Here is a 17994-nt window from a genome sequence, read left to right as displayed (position 1 = left end):
GGACCGGGCAGGGAGAAGGATAGACAAACTACAGGGAAAGGAAATGGCCAGCAATAGGGAACAGATGTTTAGATAACTACACATGGGGATGATATGGAGACATTAAAAAGAAAAAGAAAGGTTTAAATATACTGACATTTAAAAAGTCTTAGCTAAGACTCTGCTGTGGACTGAATGTTTGTGTTCCCCCCAAATTCACATATCAAAATCCAAATCCCCAATGTGATTCGGGGTATTTAGGGTATTTAGATGGGGTATTTAGGAGATATTTAGGTCATGTTTGTGGAACTCTTTTGTTGGGATTAGTGCCCTTATAAGGGACAGAAGAGAGCTTGCTTCCTCTCTCTCCTCTGCCAGTGAGAACATAGCAAGAAGGTGGCCATCCATAAACCAGGAAGAGGGCCCCTTATCAGAACCCAACTGTGCTGGCACCCTGATCGCAGCCTTCCAGACTCCAGAACTGTGAGAAATAAATGTTTCTGCTGCTTAAGCCACCCAGTTTATGGTAATTCGTTATATCGAACCAGGCAGTTTGAAAAAGTCTCTAAGGGAAAAATGCAAACTATGTCAATGCAAATTGTAGAAAAGTGTACATAGTATGATCATTTTATTTTTAACAAGGAGTATAATTTAGTGAAGGAGAGATGAAGGTATGAAGGATGGAGGTTTCCTGTTTTGCCCTCTACACTTCTCAAAGAGCATATATTACTTTTATGATCATTGTTAAAAGTTTAATTCAACAAATACTGAGTCTTGTACCAGGCACTGGAATAGTGAACACGACACTCAGGGGTCCTACTCTCAGGACCCTAATTATCAAAAATCCAATAGAAATCCAAACATGATTTGTTTCTTTTGGTGGAACAGGAGGAGGCTGGTTAACTTGACCAAAGTATTCTAAAGATAACCTGGAATTAGTACTAATAAAAACTGCTAGGAAATGCTCGCTTTGCTGGGACATATACTAAAACTGGAATGATATATTTAAGATTAGCATGGCCCCTGTGCAATGATGACATCAAGTTTATGTAGTACTCCATTATATTTTATTGTGATGGTGGTTATATTTGACAAAATTCATCAAAATATACATTTAAATGGTGCATTTTACTGCATGGAAACTATACCTTAATAAAACTGATTTCTTTAAAAGCCAGGAAGATGATACTGGGTAATATGATATTAAACTTGTTATAAAACTTCAGTAATTAAAATAACATGGCACTGGCACCAAAATATACTGAGAGACACATGCAAAAATCTACAAATAGATATAAATACATAATAATTTAATATACCATAATTGTAGCAGTCTAAATCAGGGGTAAACAATGAACTTAATAGCTTTGTAGCAACTGGCTAACCATTTAGGAAAAGTAATTAGCTCTCCACTTTACAACTTAAACTAGAATAAATTACACATTAAAATTTTTAAACCAAAGCTTAAAAGTACCTGAAGAAAATACAGGAGAATATTTATACAAACTTGGGTTAGGAAAGGCCTTTCTCAGCAAAATACTCGAGCAGAAACCATAAAGAAAAAAGAAGAATAGAGCTGAATGGCCAAAGATGAAAAACTGACAAAAACATTAAGTAAATTGGGAAAGACTGTGCAACATAGATGACAGGATTACTAACTTAATGTGTAATATATAAACAGCACTTAAAAATCAGAAACAGAAAGACACTCCAACTGAAAAAGGGGCAAAAGAATTAATAGTCAATTCACACACACAAATGCAAAAGGCCAATACACAGAGAAAAAAGAATTGATTCCCCCTGGGTAATCAGAGGTACAAATTGAAACAATTTGTTTTGCCCACGTTACTGGTTTAAATGTGTGCATGCAGAGAAAATTTTAAGATATCTAGGAAATCTCAACAATCTAGATGAAGTTTTAAGTTATCTTTAGTTTCTCCTTTACATTTTTCTGTTTCCTGAATGTTTTGTAATAAGCTTATCCTGTTAAAAAATTCTAATTTTAATAATGTTAGACAAACATGGTTTTCTCTTTTAACCTCCTAAAATACCTGGTGCAGTGCACTCTAAAAATGCATCCCTAAAAGCCAATCCGCCTTACGAGGTTTAGTTCTCTAGGGGAGACGCGCGCACACACGCGCGCGCACACACACACACACACACACACCTGCAGGTTTTGCTAATGATCGGCATAGTGAGATCATCATTGGATCCGCCCTTGTGTCCCCTCACCTAGGGGAGAAAAAGGGACAAGCAAGGGATGCCCGGGTTACACCCACCCTCCAATACTGCGGGCGCAGTGCGGCACTGGCAACGCCCGCACCCAGAGGCCAGGAAGAGGGCGAGACGAAACGGGGTGGTCCTAACTATCCCTCATGGAAAGAGAATGGCAGCGGAGGACCAGAGTGGATCTAGTGTCTGCCACTGACCTTGGGGAGTCCCCGCCGCGCTCGGGTCTCAGTTTCCCCACCCGTAGGAGGAAACAAACTGTCTCAATCGCCGGGTTGCCTCCCTCGGTCCGGTCTTTCCGGGAGCTGGGAAGGATGCCTTCCTCTGTCCGGTTGCCCTTCCTCGGTCTCGGGGCTGCGAGGTCGCCCGCAGAAACCCAACGCCGCAGCAGCGCGTGTGTCGGCGCGCGGGGCTGGCCCGAGGGGCCGACGCGCGGCAGAGGCAGCCACGAGCGGGCGGCCATTAGGCGATCCACCCTTAGTCTGCTCGGCCGGGCCACGCTGGGCAGCAGCTGGGTCTTACCTGGACTCGCACACGCCCGGCTCCCGCCTTTCTGTCGGCCTCGCGGCGCCACGGAAGCGGACGAGGGGTAGGGAGGCAAGCTCGCTGCGACACTCAGTCATCCCTGCGCAGATCCCGGCCCTGGCCGCGCGGGGGACGCCCTTTTGGGGTCCCCGCAGTCCTCCGGCAGGAAGCAGCCACCGCCACGAGCGGGGCCGCAGCGAAGCCCGCCCGCCCAGAGAACACCGCCGGGGTCGCAGGCCCTCCCAGGCTGCGCCAGACCCTGCAATTGCTCTCCGCGTGCCTGCTGCAGCAACCCTAATTCTTTTTCCCTCGCTCTGGAGACATCTCCGGGGTGGGCGCTCCAGTCATGATGCCAAGGGGGCTGAGCAGATTGTGCGCAGCGGAAACCTACCCGGTGGGGGCGGTCAGCTCCGTCCCCTGCGCACGCTGAAGGCTGCTGCTGGTGTCGCCTCGGCTATCTGGCTCATGCCCATGGAGGAGCCATCGCCAGACCCTGAGGCCTCGGAGGAGCGGGCGCAGCCGGGTGCGCGCGGAAGCCTCACCTCCTGCGGCGCAGCTCCGGCGCGGAGTCCCCTCGCTCTGGCAGGCCATGTGACCTGAGAGCTGGGGAGCGACTGCAGCCCCCAGAAGCCAGCTTGGGGAAAAAAGGACGGAAAAGGCGCCAACTGATGGGCAGAAAAGGAAAAGCAGGCTCAGGGCAAAGGAAGTTGAAATGCTGGAAGGATTAGGTATCGGCAGTGTTCACAGCCCCAGCTGGCCATTAAGCGCGTTCTCTTAATCGTGGGAGGAGATTTGGGGCTTTTTTTGTTTTTTTATGTGCAGTCTTATTTTTTTTTATTATTTATTTAACGTTTTTATTGGAGTATAATTGCTTTACAATGTTGTGTTAGTTTCTGCTGTATAACAAAGTGAATCAGCTATATGGATACATATATCCCCATATCTCCTCCCTCTGCGTCTCCCTCCCACCCTCCCTATCCCACCCCTTTAGGTGGTCACAAAGCACCGAGCTGATCTCCCTGTGCTATGTAGCTGCTTGCCACTAGCTATCTATTTTACACTTGGTAGTGTATATATGTCAACGCTACTCTCTCACTTCGTCCCAGCTTACCCTTCCCCCTCCCCGTGTCCTCAGGTCCATTAGGGGATTTGTTTTTGCCAATAATAAAAATAATAGCGGACACCACTTCCACCCCTAATCCCCACTGTACCCCGCGTTATGCCAGACACCGTATGAAAATTCCTCTCACTTTACTCCTGTACATTAGAGACTGTCATCCCCAATTTGTAAATGAGGAAAAGATATTTGAGAAGGTAATTTGCCACTCCAAAAGCCAGAATTTAAAAACAAACAAACAGAAAGGTTTGCTCTAATCAAATTACCTAGCCAGGCATGGGAATTAGGTCTGTGGTTCTTTCCACTCACCTGTCAGTCTCTCCCAGGAGTGGCTTTGGTGGTTCATTTGAGTCCAAAGGAACCTCAACACTTAATTTTGGCAGATAGATAGTCATACTCATCTTACAGATGGAAAAATTGAGGTTTGGCCAATGGAATGATCTTGTTCACGTGACAGAGCTGGTCAGCCTAGCCTAATACTTAATAATGAAGTGGTTATTTGCTGGCACTGTGCAAAACACATAATTCACATTATTTTAGTGCTCACAACACTCTTATAAGGAAGCTACTATTTTCATTCCGAATTAAGAAAACTGAGGTTCAGAGGGATTATGAGTTTGTATAAGGTTACACAGCTAGTAAGTGACAGAGTTTGGATTTAAATCTAGGTCTTTTTGTCTACGGATGCTTCAAGTCTCCAAAACCATTCTTCCCCTACACTATGCACCTTCTTGCTCCTTCCATTACTTTTAGATTTTGCCAGAGAGGAGTGGAGTACCTAACTTTTATCCAGAGGCTCAGGACATAGTAACAGCATCTAGCCTAGTACTGAGCTCATTTGCCAAGGCATCTTCTGAATGACGTGCACAGCACTTAATAAATTCAAGTATTTGTTAGTCAGTGGCTGGCTTTCTGTGTATAGGGCCCAGGCTGTACTATTATGGATTCTGATGTTTTTCCTGAAGAGCAACACACATAATTTCTAGGGGCAGATCAGAGTTGGGTATATTTCACTCATAACAAAAGCCAAAGTTCTTACAATGGCCAGCAAGGTCCTGCAGGATGTGGCTGCTGGCTCCTGTCTGGCTTCCTATCCAACCACCCTCCCCTTTTGCCCTCTACTCTAGCTACACTGGCCCTGCTCTTTCTCCAATGCATCAAACACACTCTCACCTTAAGGCCTTTGCACTTGCTGTTCCCCTGCTTAGAACATTCTTCCTCTAGATTTCCATGTTACAATTTATTGGCTTGTCAATGATGTCTCATTTGTTATTAGTTAAGGCACATTTTTGCACAATTCTTAGGGATTCCTTTCTGAGCAAATAATTTTTTTTTTTTTTTCCAGCAGGGTAAGCACAATTCACAGTCTAACAAAATGGAGTCCTAAAGTACAAAGTGGAGTTATTACTGACAACTCCTTCCACATTTCCCCCTTTGGCTCATGATTTTTCCTGACAAAATGTCAACAGAGCACCATTAGTCGCTCATGGCCAGAGTGGTTTGATTACCTGCTCCGGTTCCATCTAGTTCCTCAGTTGGGGGAGGGGAGGGTCTAGTGAAGGCAATATCAATAATTTCTTCCAAATCTTCTGATTCATAAAGTCTGTCTCAATGAAGAACATCTAACATAGCCATCTGTGCAAACATAAACTGGGTAGTTAAGCAAGTTACAACAGAGGTTATAATTTTTAGCAAGCATTTGGTTAATATAACAATGCATATTATTAAGATAAACAATAATAATCCAGTTTGTAATACTGTTCTTAACCATGGCCCTATTCCTGATGGTAACCAACTAGAGAGATCTAGATAATCCTCAGGTTTTGGTGTGTATCCTATTTCAGCCAGCAGATTGATATTACCTTTTATTACCTTTAGTTCTTGTGTTACTTTGCCAGAATGACTGATATAAAGCAACATTCTTCCCCTAGTAATGCACAGGTGCCTCCTGTTGAACTGTCAAGATATTAAGTGCCCTTCTATTTCGTAGGACAACTTCTGCCAGGCTATCAATTTGAGTTTCATGATATTCAAATGCTTAGACAGAAGCACTGAAGGGGTTGGTCATAATTTTGGATAATTGTGTATTGCTTTTTCTACCCCAAACCAAGGGAGGAAGGCCCTGGCAAAAGCATGACCAAACCCTTTCTGTCTACAATTGGGTTATTAGTTGGCATATATTCAAAATTATAACCTTCTCAGCTTCTCCGAGATCTTTTTAACTGATATGAGAAAGACCTTAAGTTTGGTATGTGAGCAGTAGAGGGAAGGGTCTTTCTAACAGTGACGTGAAGGGCAAGAGCAATGATTCCGCAACACGCTTTCCATTTAGTAGGAAAAGTTGAGTAAATATTTGTGCTACACACACAAAATGCCCAGAACCTTCTAGGGACAAAGAATAAGTAGGTTCTTGAACTGAAATTCTTTTATCAGTTTCAAAAGAAGAAATTTCATAGTCAAAAAAATTCATCTTCACTGAGTACACGATAATCTGGTTGACTGGAATTGTGTAAGTGGCTATAAGAACATCTTATATTTCTATATGCCTGAAGTAATAAATGAGTTTATTATGGATCAAAATTTTGCCTAAGATTTGGGGAGTCTCCAGAGAAGAGGTAGGTGGAATTAAATTCCCACCATTTTCCAGATTTCTGATAAATTCCCCACATTGTCCTATTAAGGGGGAGTACCTCAGTGTCCCAATATCCAGTTCTGTTATAGATTTCATTGCCCTACCACAAGGATTCATTGTGAGAAGTTACACTGTAGTCATGTAGACTCCAAGGAGGAGTGAACTCAGGATCATCCGAATCATACGAGTGTATAGTCACAGACATGCAATGGAAGGTAACATAATGTTTTACCAGTACCATTTATATTTTCAAAACATAGGGAAGTATTATGAGTCAACATCCAGATTCGAGTATGAAGTATTCCTTTATGAGCAGGGGAAACCCAATGGAAAGTAGTAATATCTGGGACATGTCTCCCAGAGGGAAGGTGATGAGTGCTTGCTTTCAAAGATACCAAAACAGAACCCTACATTTTTGTTTGTTAGGGCCTTCCATTCCCCTGAGGACAGAGGTCAATCCACTAATTCTGGAGCATCATGAGTGTGGTTTGCTCTAGCACAAATCCAACAGTCAATAAGATTTGCAAAATCAGAAAGTTTCTGCAGGGTAGAAACAAAAAAGTGCGGTAAGGCATCATTATCAGCAATGAGGCTCACAAGAGAAGATAAAAGGCCAAACCAAGAGTTAAAATTATTCCTAATAACAAAAGTCATTATAAGGAGAATCTAAAGAGGGGTGGTTCACTATGTTGGCCAGTATATGAGTACCAGGAATAAACAAACAGTCAACAAGCAAGGCATTCAAACTGCAGGGCAATATAAAGGCAGCAAGTTCCTCTGATTTCATGGGGTTTTACCACCAACTGAGAATTCCTATTGTGTGTAGTAAGGCAAAAACCATTAGAATACCTATTAAGATAAACAGCAGTCCAAATACTTCAATCCAACAATTCTTCATGTCCAGTTTTCCAAAGAATTTGTGAGATGCTCTTTAAATTAAATATCAAGCATAAGCCTTCACTATGTGCAAGGAGGTCCATAAGAAAGAATACAAGAATACAGGTTATAAATGGTAACGTGTTTATAATATATAGAAAATTCTCCTAGTAGAATAATTAGAAAGGCAATAGCAAATCAACAAATTGTTCTGTGGAAAAAAATACAGACCTGGTCCAGTCTTGGGAAAGCTATTCGTTCAGATGTCATCTTCTTCAATTCCAGGTCAACTTGAGTTTAAAATTTCCAGTTGGTTCCATTGTCCACTGGGGGACAGGAGCCTTCTTTAAACGAGAATCATGGGTCAACACCCTTATGTTTAGCAGCACATAGATAGTTGAGATAGATTTCAAATTCATTAAAACAATGGGCAGAAACTGTGATCGAGAGAGGCTAAAAATTTCTACATATTTAGCATTGTGTTTTAATAATACCATTTGTCCTCTCAACCAACCCAGAACAGAGGGTGATAAGCACAACTGAAATGTTGTAGAATAGGCCGAGTATCACAGACTGGACTAAGAATTTGACCAGTGAAATGGGTTCCTCTATCACTAGGTAATTCTAATGGAATTCTTCAAGTGGGAATTATTTTTTCCAATAGAATTTTGGCCATGGCAAGAGCACTAGCCCTTTGACAAGAAAAGCTTCCACCCAATGAGAATACATACAAACCATTACCAAAAGAGTTACAACCTTGTGAAGGAGGTAATTGAATAAAATCTAATTGCCATAACTTGAAAGGGCCTTTGGGTAAAGGGAAATGGCCCACTGATGTGTGTACAAGCTTGCCTGGATTATGTTTTGGGCAAACAAGACACCTTTGAAATACCTCAGAGGCAACTCTGGGAGAAGGGTTCCAAAAATATTGTCATCCCCAATCTAATATTTTGTCTGTACCTCAATGTATCATTTCATGTGTCAATTTTAATATTATTTGTTTGTTGTGTGACATTGGATAGGGCCAGACGATGTCTAGCCTATCCCATAACTTAGACTCAGGATTATAGATGCATTTAGCATCTTTCCATTTTTGCTTTTCTTTAGCAGTAGCATGCTGTTCCCATATCTAATTACCTCTTTCAAATCTCTAGTGTCATTCACAATGGGGGAAATCATAAGTAAACAAGAAGAGTTTGGGAGAGTAGCTCTTTTAGCTGCCTCATAGGTCTGATGGTTTCCATGACTTTCATCAATATCAAACTTTAAATGACCAGGCACCTTAATAATTGCTAATTGTTTTGGCAGTAAGATGGCATCTAACAAGGCAATAACATAGGAGCTATTTAGGAGAATTAATGATTGAAAGGATGTGAACATGTAGTGACAAAAACAGCAGTTGAGCTAGGAGAACTAGTTAGAATGTAAACAGTTAATCAGCCATACGGCAGTCTTTAGTTCCTCCCTGAAGTACCTAGATAACAGTATCTGATGCACATTTCCTGAGTTGTTTTACAGATGTTAAAACCTCCACCAAATGGAGGAAGTTAACTACGTGATGACCATGAGCACATAGCCCCCAGACCTACTGGAGCCTGAGGATTGATAATGTTAACCCCTGTGACACTGCCCTGTTACTTCACCATCAATCAATCAGAGAATTATGCACGAACTGATCACACACCCTGTGACTTCCCTCCTTCACCTTGCCTTTAAAAATGCTTACCTGAAACGCATCAGGGAGTTCAGGTTTATTTGAGTATTGGCTGCCCTGGACTCCTTGTATGGTGTCTACAGAAAATGCTGCACTTTCCTTCACCACAACCTGGTGTCAGTAGATTGGCTTTATTCATGTAGGTGAGCGGACCCAAGTTTGGTTTGGTAACACAGGGACAGTGGGGACCTGTGGATGAGAAGGAGCCACCGCAGTCTTGGCTGCTGTCTTGCCAGTAGTGCTGTCCTCTTGACCCCTATACTAGGCAGTATTGGCTGCACCAGGGCTTTCTGCCCTCCTCACTGACCTCCTGGGGTCAACAGTAGCATTCTCCATAGTCACTTCCAGTTTGGTAAAGGAAAGTGGTCAGCCCCATGTGCCAAGAGGCAAGACCAGGAAAAGACCCAGATAGTGAGGACCACCTGACAGACCAGAGAGAGGATGCTCAATCCGAATTCAGGAAAGGACACCAGGGATGCCCGAGTGGGAAAAGGTCTTAAGGTAGGTACTCGACCAGTGACTTGACCTCTTCTGGTCAGTGCCAGTTTCTCCTGTAAGCTGTTTGCAAGACCAGAAACCCCACTATCAGGATGCCCTGTGAGCTGCTGGCGAGAAAGGAAACACCCACCACCCAACCTCTCTTCCCCCAACTGCTTGTGAAGTGAACCTTGGATTCCTTATCGACCAAGATTCTAGGGCTCTCCTCCCGGTACCAGCACAGAATGCCAGTTGCCCCGGAGATCTGTGAAGTACCCGGTGGGAATCCCTCCTGATTTTAGCCCTCACTCAGAAGTCCAAAAACTCCTCCTTTTCAGCTGAAAGGAGGAAAGAGACCCCCGCCTCAGACAGCTGTGCCACTCCCTAACAGACTAAGCTGGTCAGGAACTAAGGTGGCTAAGCTGCTCTGGCCCAGAGGCAGTCTTACCTCCTGCGAGATAGTCCAACTGAGGAGGGACTTACTATCTCAGGCATGGATCATTATAAATTCAAGGACGACCCTCAGTTATATCAGAATCCATGCCAATTTGACACCTCTTATTTTGGTCTTTTGAGGAATCCATGAACAGTTTGGTACTGATTCCAAGTTTCCTGAACCATAAACCTTATTTGGGTCAAATATTGTGGTATTTGTCTGCCAACAAATCACTCCAACTGCACCCCCCCGCTGCCCCCGCCCCTGCCCCCCACCCGCCGCAGGTAGTTGGAAACAAATCCAAAACAGAACATCTAAGGTATAAGGAACAAAACATCCACCATACTAAACCATAGCCCTTTAGGGTGTACCCCACAGAACTGGAAGTTTTTTGGGTATCACCCCCGACCCCAAAACATTTAATCTTCCTATATAATACAGCCTGGCCCCAATATTGGCTGGGAGATGGGGAAAGTTGGCCCGTCAATGGGTCTCTATATTACAACACCATTTTACAGTTGGACCTGCTATGCCAGAGACAAAAGAAATGGGATGGACTTCCCTGGTGGTCCATCGGTTAAGCCTCCATGCTTCCACTGCAGAAGGCACAGGTTTGATCCCTGGTCTGGGAAGTTCTGCATGCCACACGATGTGGCCAAAAAAAAGAAAAAAAAAAAAAAAAGAAATGGGATGAAATTCCCTATGTCCAGTTTTCAAATAGCCTTATATCAGAACAAAGGCCTTCAAAGGGGATGTGGGCTCTCCTCCACTGAGGTAATACCAGTTCTTGACCCTCCCCCTGAGGACCTTCTTGATCTCTTCCCTACCCTCCTCCAGTATGTAGACAACATTCTCAATGCCAGCCCTACTAAGGAGGCCTCTGACAAAAATACTGTAACCACTCTGAACCACCTAGCCAATAAAGGTTGTAAAGTGCCCCCCCAAAAAGGCTCAAATATCACAAACTAGGGTGACCCACCTAGGCTTCTTTCTCACAGAAGGTCAGAGAAGCCTACACCAGGAAAGAAAAGAAGCCATTTGAAGCCTCACACCTTCTAAAACTAGAAGACAGCTTAGGGGTTTTTCCTGGGGATGACCAGGTTTTGCTGCATCTGGATCCCTAAATATGGTCTAATAGGCCTCTACATGAAAAGTTGAAAGGAAAGAATGATGATATTTTTGAACGGAATTCAGAATGCAAAGGAGTCTTTCAAGAATTGAAAAAGCAATTACTTCAGGCCCTTACCTGTCCCTTTCAGATTTAGCTAAACCTTTTGACCTCTACATTAATGAGAGAAGGGGAATCGGCCTTGGGGTATTAGCTCAAAAACTGGGACCCGGAAGGAACTCGGGTGGTTGCTTATTTCTCTAAACAATTAGATCAAAATGCTAAGGGATGGCCTCCTTGCCTCTAGGCAGTAGCAGCTACTACAGCCTTGCTAAAGGCGGTTGAAAAGTTAACATTTGGTCAGCCAATCACCATATGGACTTCACATCAGTTTCAGGTTTTAGTTAAGTTCGAAGGAAACAGAATACCTATCTCCCAGAAGGTCGATTCAAGTTCAGGCTATGTTTTTAGACAACCCAGTGGCTACCATAAAAATCTATCACACACTAAATGCTGCCACCCTGCTACGCACAGAAATGTGGCCCCTGGAGCATGATTGTATAGAAATCATAGAGATGATCTTTTCCATTCATCCCGATCTAGGAAGTGAGCTTCTCCCAAACGCCGAAAAAGAATGGTTCACAGACGGGAGCAGTTTTATGAGGGAGGGAAAAGGGCTGGCGGGATATGCAGTGACCTCCCACACCTAAGTCACAGAAGCAAGAAGCCTACCCCCAGGGACTTCTGTCCAAAAGGCAGAGCTGATAGCCCTCACCCAAGCCTCAGAGCTCAGGACAGAGAAGACTTTAAATAGTTTACACAGACTCTTGGTATGCGTATGCCATCCTACACACATATGGGGCTATTTGGAAGGAAATAGCTTACTGTGGAGAATAAGCAGGTGAAACATGGCTTAAACATATTGAGACTCCTAGGAGAAGTGCAGCTTCCAAAAAAAGTGGCAGTGATTCACTGTAGGGGTCACCAAAAGGGGATGCAGAGGTAATAAAGGGAAACAGTAGGCAGAGGCAACTGCCAAAAGGATGGCCCTAGAACTACTAACTTGGCAATTACCCCTCATACCTAAGAGGCCAGATCCATCCAATTACTCCCCAGTCTATACAAAGGAAGAATTAGACACAGCCCCCAAATGGGGCTTCAGTAGAGATCTAGGAGGCCCTGGGTGGCTAGTTAATGAACACGGGAAATACTTCTTTCCCCAAACTGCAGCTTGTCAAGCCATCAGGGAGGCTCATCAAGAAACTCACTATGGAAAGGAATTCCTATATAATTGGTTAGTTGGGGTCATGATAACTCCTGGCATGAAAAATACAATCGGGCAGATAGTTGAGACATGCCTCACCTGCACAATGAACAACCCCAAAACCAGACCTCCCAGAGACCCCTAGATAAGGCCCGTTCAGACCAGAGGGACATATCTTGGAGAAGACTGGCAGATTTATTTCACTGTCATGCCAAGAGTACCAGGCAACTTCAGCTATCTTTTGGTGCTAGCAAGACACATTTTCCGGGTGGAAAGAAGCATTCTCTGCTAGAACTGAAACCACAGCTGAGGTGGCTAAGGCATTACTAAAAGAAATAATCCCTAGGTTTGGGCTCCTAGGGTCCCTACAAAGTGATAATGGTCCAGCATTTGTGTCTCAAATGACAAAGGGGATAACAAGTGCCCTGGGCATAAAATGGATCTTGCACTCAGCCTGGAGACCACAATCACCAGGGAAAGTAGAGAGATCCAGTCAGACCTTGAAATGGGCCTTAGCCAAGCTATGTTAGGAAACTTAAGAAAATTGGATAAAGTTGTTTCCGATTGCCCTGCTTGGCATGCAGTCAGCCCCAGGGGATAAGTTAAAGTTAAGTTCATTTGAACTCATGTATGGTAGACCCAAGACTGAGAGAAGGGACACCTTAACCCTCTTGAAATGGAACAACTCAAGCATGCCCTCTAGGTAGGAGAAACCATGAAAGCTGTCATGGAACACGGTAACCAAATGCTGCCCACACCCACCGAATTGGCCCTCCACCCGCTGAAGCCAGGAGACTGGGTGCACCTAAAAACCTGAAAAACCGGTAGCTTGCAAGGTCAGTTCACTCCTAAGGGGAATGGACCCCACCTGGTGATCCTAAACACCCACTCTGTCCTGAAGTAGCAGAGGATCACTCTGTGGGGACATTACACTCAAGTGTAGAGGGTCCCTGAGCCCCAACCTCCAGAGAGACAACCTGGGGCAACAGACCCCCTTGACTATTTGAGAGTGAACCCCTCTGACCTGAAGCTTCTCTTTCAGAAAACTACAAAAGTGTAACCAGAGAGATTCAGGCCACGGCAGTGAGCCTGTACATCAGGGCACACTTTTGCCTACAGGCAAAAGACCTAGATACCTTCATGTTTAGGAAAATATGACATGTGACGATTATTCTCTTGCTAATATTTGGGCCATATATCTTAAATTGTCTGGTGTTCTTTGTCTCTAAAAGGTTAGACAAAAGGGGGTTTTGCTCAGGGATACAAATGCTTAGGGCTGAGGCCTGGCGACAATCAAACACATCTAAAGGTGGCTGGGGAAAAGTTCTGCTCCTCTCCCCGGGGTTATAACTACCTCCCAATTCAACAGGAAGCAATTACAGAAGACAGACCTGCGCCTCTCAGCGCCCCTCAAGAATGAGGAGTGGAACTAGAGATGGAGGCAGGATTTGTCATCAGCAAAGCCCATTAACAATTCCCAGGAAGTAAAAATAGAATCTGGGTAATTAAATAAAATCTAACCTTTTTTTTCTTTTCCTTTGTGCTTAGTCTAGTTTCACTTGCTCATAAGGTGCTGCGTGTAGAGGCCTCACACCCAGCACTTCAGACCACAGTTCCTAGTGAGAAATGGCTGCCCAACACTTCAGCTCAGGACCATGTGCGGGAGCCGCGCACGACACTGAATTCAAGATGGCGGCGGCGGGTCGTGTGCAGAGACGCTCCTCGCGCTGTGATGTGGAGCGTGCGCAGAGCAGCCTCACCGGACAGGCGAGGACTCCACTTCCGCCCCGCTGTTGGGAACTCGGTAAAGCAGCTCTGTCCATGGCTTGTGGAGATGGAGGAGAGTGTGTGCTCTAGAGCACAAGCTCACATCCCTCCATTCTTTGCTCAGATTCAAGCTTTCCTTGGTCTTGTTCAACCGCCGGCGGGAGAACACTCGTTGGGACCTGACTCAAAGGGGTCAGTAACAAAATCTCCTAAGATGTGCATCTACTAGCAGAAAGATGTTGAGTGTGTGAAAGTTTAAAAGTGTTTCTACTGACTACTGTACATAAAATAGGTAAGCGGCAAGGATTTACTGTGTAGCACAGGGAACTTTATTCAGTATCTTGTAATAACCTACAATGGAAAATAATCTGAAAAAATATATATATATAACTGAATCACTTTGGTGTACACCTTTAACTAACACAATATTGTAAATCAACTATAATTCAATATTTTAAAAAGTGCTTCTACTGAATGTGGCACATAGATTCTTAAAGCGGAACCCATGGCAATTTCTTTGGTTGCTTTGAGTTGGAGGGCAGTAGCAGAGAAAGCTCGTAAACAAAGAGGGAGTTCTCTAGCAACAGGGTCTAGTTGGCTATAGTACCCAATTGGTCTTCTATGGTCCCCATATTAATGGACTAGATGCCCAAGGCATTTCCTTCTCATTCACAGATGAAAAGGGAAGGGGAGAGAATAGTTGAAATATTTTAAGGTGGGGCTGTTATTAATTCATGTTTTCCAGCCTGGAAGGCAGATTCATATATTCCTGGCCAGATGACTGGATTCGGTTCATTTTCCTTTAACAGGGAAGATAAATACTGAGCATACAAGGAAAAATCTGGAATCCAGTTTCTGCAATATCCTGAGAAGACTTCTGGTTTCAGGGAGAAGGACATGAATGATTCCCAGGATGTTGTTAGCGTCCAGCATTAACTAACCCCTGAGGTGTGATTAGATGTCCTAAATATTTAACCTGGGTTTTAATGAATTAAAGGTTTTCCTTAGAGACTTTATGTCTACTTAGGGCTAACTGAGTCAAGAGGAAAAGACTGTCTTGAATGTACTGTTCCTCAGAGGGGGAACAAAGGAGGAGATTATCAGCATTTTGTAACAGGTAGATCTTTGAGGGAAAACTACATCAGCCAAATCCTGCTTAAGTATTTGGGAGAAATAGGATGGACTTTCAGTATAGTCTTGGGGCTTAACAGTCCAGGTGTGTTGTCAGCCTTCCCAAGAAAAGGCAAAAAGGTATTGACTTTCTGAGTCAACAGGGATGCTAATAAAGGCATTACATAAATCTATAACAGTAAAGAAGGCTCTATCTGTAGTAATGGAATTAAAGATTGTGTATGGATTACGCACAGTAGGTTGTCATGGAATAACAATGTTGTTGATAGCTCTAAGGTCTCGAACAGACACCCATGCTTGCCCATTTGGCTTACGAACAGGAGGGACTGGAGTGTTACAGGGGTTAGTTAGTACATGGAATAATCAGGCCCTTGGCAATGTATGCCTTTACTATGGGATGAATTCCTTTATGGGCCTCTACTCTTAGAGGATATTGCTTAATATTAGCTAAGAGTTTGGAGGCATCAACCTGAATTTTAATGGATGGAGTTGAATGAATGAGACCAATATCATTAAAAGATTGTGACCACAAATTAGGAGGAACAGATTCTAACAATTTACTATTGGTTTGCTTGGCTATTACTGCACTGGAATTCTAAATTCTAGTTGTTGTGTAGATGAATTATCAAAAAGGTTCAGTACCTCAAGATTAATCTGGCCCTTAGGGAAAAGGAGATATCGGCCTTGAATTTTTCTAAAGATCTCACTGTATCAAATGTACTGGGGGATTTCCCTGGTGGTCCAATGGCTAAGACTCTGTGCTCTCAATGGGGGCCTGGGTTCAATCCCTGGCCAGGGAACTAGATCTCACGTGCCACAACTAAGAATTTGCATGCCGCAACTAAGAGTTCACATGCTGCAACTAAAGATCCCGCACACCATATCTAAAGATCCGGAATGCCACAATGAAGATCGAAGATCCTGTGTGCTACAACTAAGCCCTGGTGCAGTCAAAATAAATAAATAAATATTTTTTTAAAAATGTACTGGGACAGAAGGTACAAGGAGAAATTGAGGTAATCCTTATAAGGGGGCTATGTCAAAGGATAAAGAGACCTGCATACTTCCATAACATGATTAGACACGCCCACCATTTTAATTTTTTTAGTACTCTGAGGAAGAAGTACTGGCAGTGTCATTATATAAGTGAGTCCTGTTGTTGCATTTATCACTAGTCATAGGCAGAAACATTTTCTTTTCATAAGTATAGGAAATTTTTAACCTTTAATTTATTAAAACTGTTACTTTAGCAAAACACTATAAACACTTCATTAAAGACATATTGCAGACTGTGTCCCAAGAAGTGCCTACAACTTATATGAACATGCTTGATTTCCTTCTTTGCCCACATCCAGAAGTATCTCCAATTGCTCATCACCCTCAACGTGGAAATGGTGCCATGGTAAACTCTAACCATCACTTAATCTTGTGCTTCTTCCCATTTCACAAAAGAGAACAATCCAAAAAGCAGAGATTCTCCTGGGTAAATCTAAAAGTAGATATTCTAATCTATTTTTATTTAAGTAAAACTTTGATTAGCCAGAACTAACATTTTGAATCTATGAATAGTCAGAGCACTTACTCTACTCACCTGACTTTTGGACAGCAGGGCATAGATAGATACTCATAGATATTACTCATTTGGTAATAGTCTCCTATTCAATCTCAGGCTCTTTAGTCTTTGGCTTCTAAACACACCTCCCAAAGGGCTACCCGGTGAGTTTTCTAAAAACATAAACCAAATCAGGTTTTTCTCCAGCTTAAAACACTCCACCTGGCCAAAGAGTCATTTGCATGACATTTAAGGCCATTCATAACCTGGCCTCTGCCAATAGCTTCTGCCCAGGCAGGATTGCCTCTCTGGAAAATGAGTTCCGCGTGGGCATGGAGCTATCTTCTCACACACCAGTTACTGATAATAGATATTTTTGAAATGAGTGAGTGAATAAACAAATGAAGGAATCCTTTATAAGTAGGTCTGGATACTACCCGTGTGTATTACCATTTGAGGTAGCCTTGATCAGGTGGGGACTGCAGTTGATTTTTGATATCTGCACGCAATAGTTGCTTAAAGAAACACAATTTGGTATTTTTGCTGCAAGTCTGATTTTAAATTGTGCTTATTTTTACTGCCTAATGTTCTTGTAGGTTCAATCTAATTTATTTTAGACCTAGAGTTCACAAGTGATAACTTTTTCAAGTTTCTAGGGGGATGTCAAATTAAGCCTTTATTTGATTGGCATACATTTTTTTACATTTCATATTTAAATATGATATACATATCATCACATTTTTAAAACCTGAGATTGTTTTCTTTTATGGTTGCTGTAAGTATTTAGTTATGATAATGAGTTGTTTATTTAGTTTTAATTTTGGAGGGGATGGGTTTTCTGCTTAGAAAGAATTACCTAGTTACATGTATTGAAAATTAAGTCAATATATTAATGTTGAAATTTTTATTTTTAATTTTTTTAACAAACAACTCTTTATTGAAGTATAGTTGATGATTTACAATGTTTTGTTAGTTTTATTAATGTTGAAAATTTTGAAACCTACTTTTTTTAAACCTAACTATAATTTATAAATGTTTTTCTATTTATAAATCTAATAGTTATATATGCAAATAAGCACGTTCTTAAAAAATAATTTCAATTACATTTGTACATTTAAATATATTTGATTTTTTAACATGTTTTGAATACCAGACAGTAAACTCAGCACTTTCATAAGCAAAACCTT

General features: G+C 42.7%; 1 protein-coding gene across 3 annotated transcripts in view; it reads right to left on the bottom strand.

Annotated features, from left to right (window-relative positions):
* Window positions 1-16399, bottom strand: part of PGAP4 (post-GPI attachment to proteins GalNAc transferase 4) — a 28465-nt gene extending 12066 nt beyond the window's left edge. Inside the window, exon 1 of one of the 3 annotated variants that reach the window (XM_082468725.1) lies at window positions 5359-16399. The gene's annotated coding sequence lies outside the window, so the exon portion shown is untranslated. The other 2 variants (XM_082468723.1, XM_082468724.1) reach the window with 2 other exon arrangements.
* Window positions 16400-17994: the final 1595 nt, after the last annotated feature.

This window comes from Balaenoptera physalus (genome assembly GCF_965194825.1).
Source record: "Balaenoptera physalus genome assembly, chromosome: 7".
Classification (NCBI taxonomy): Eukaryota; Metazoa; Chordata; class Mammalia; order Artiodactyla; family Balaenopteridae; genus Balaenoptera; species Balaenoptera physalus.
Note: the sequence above shows the minus strand (reverse complement) of the source record. Positions and strands in the feature narration are given on the sequence as shown.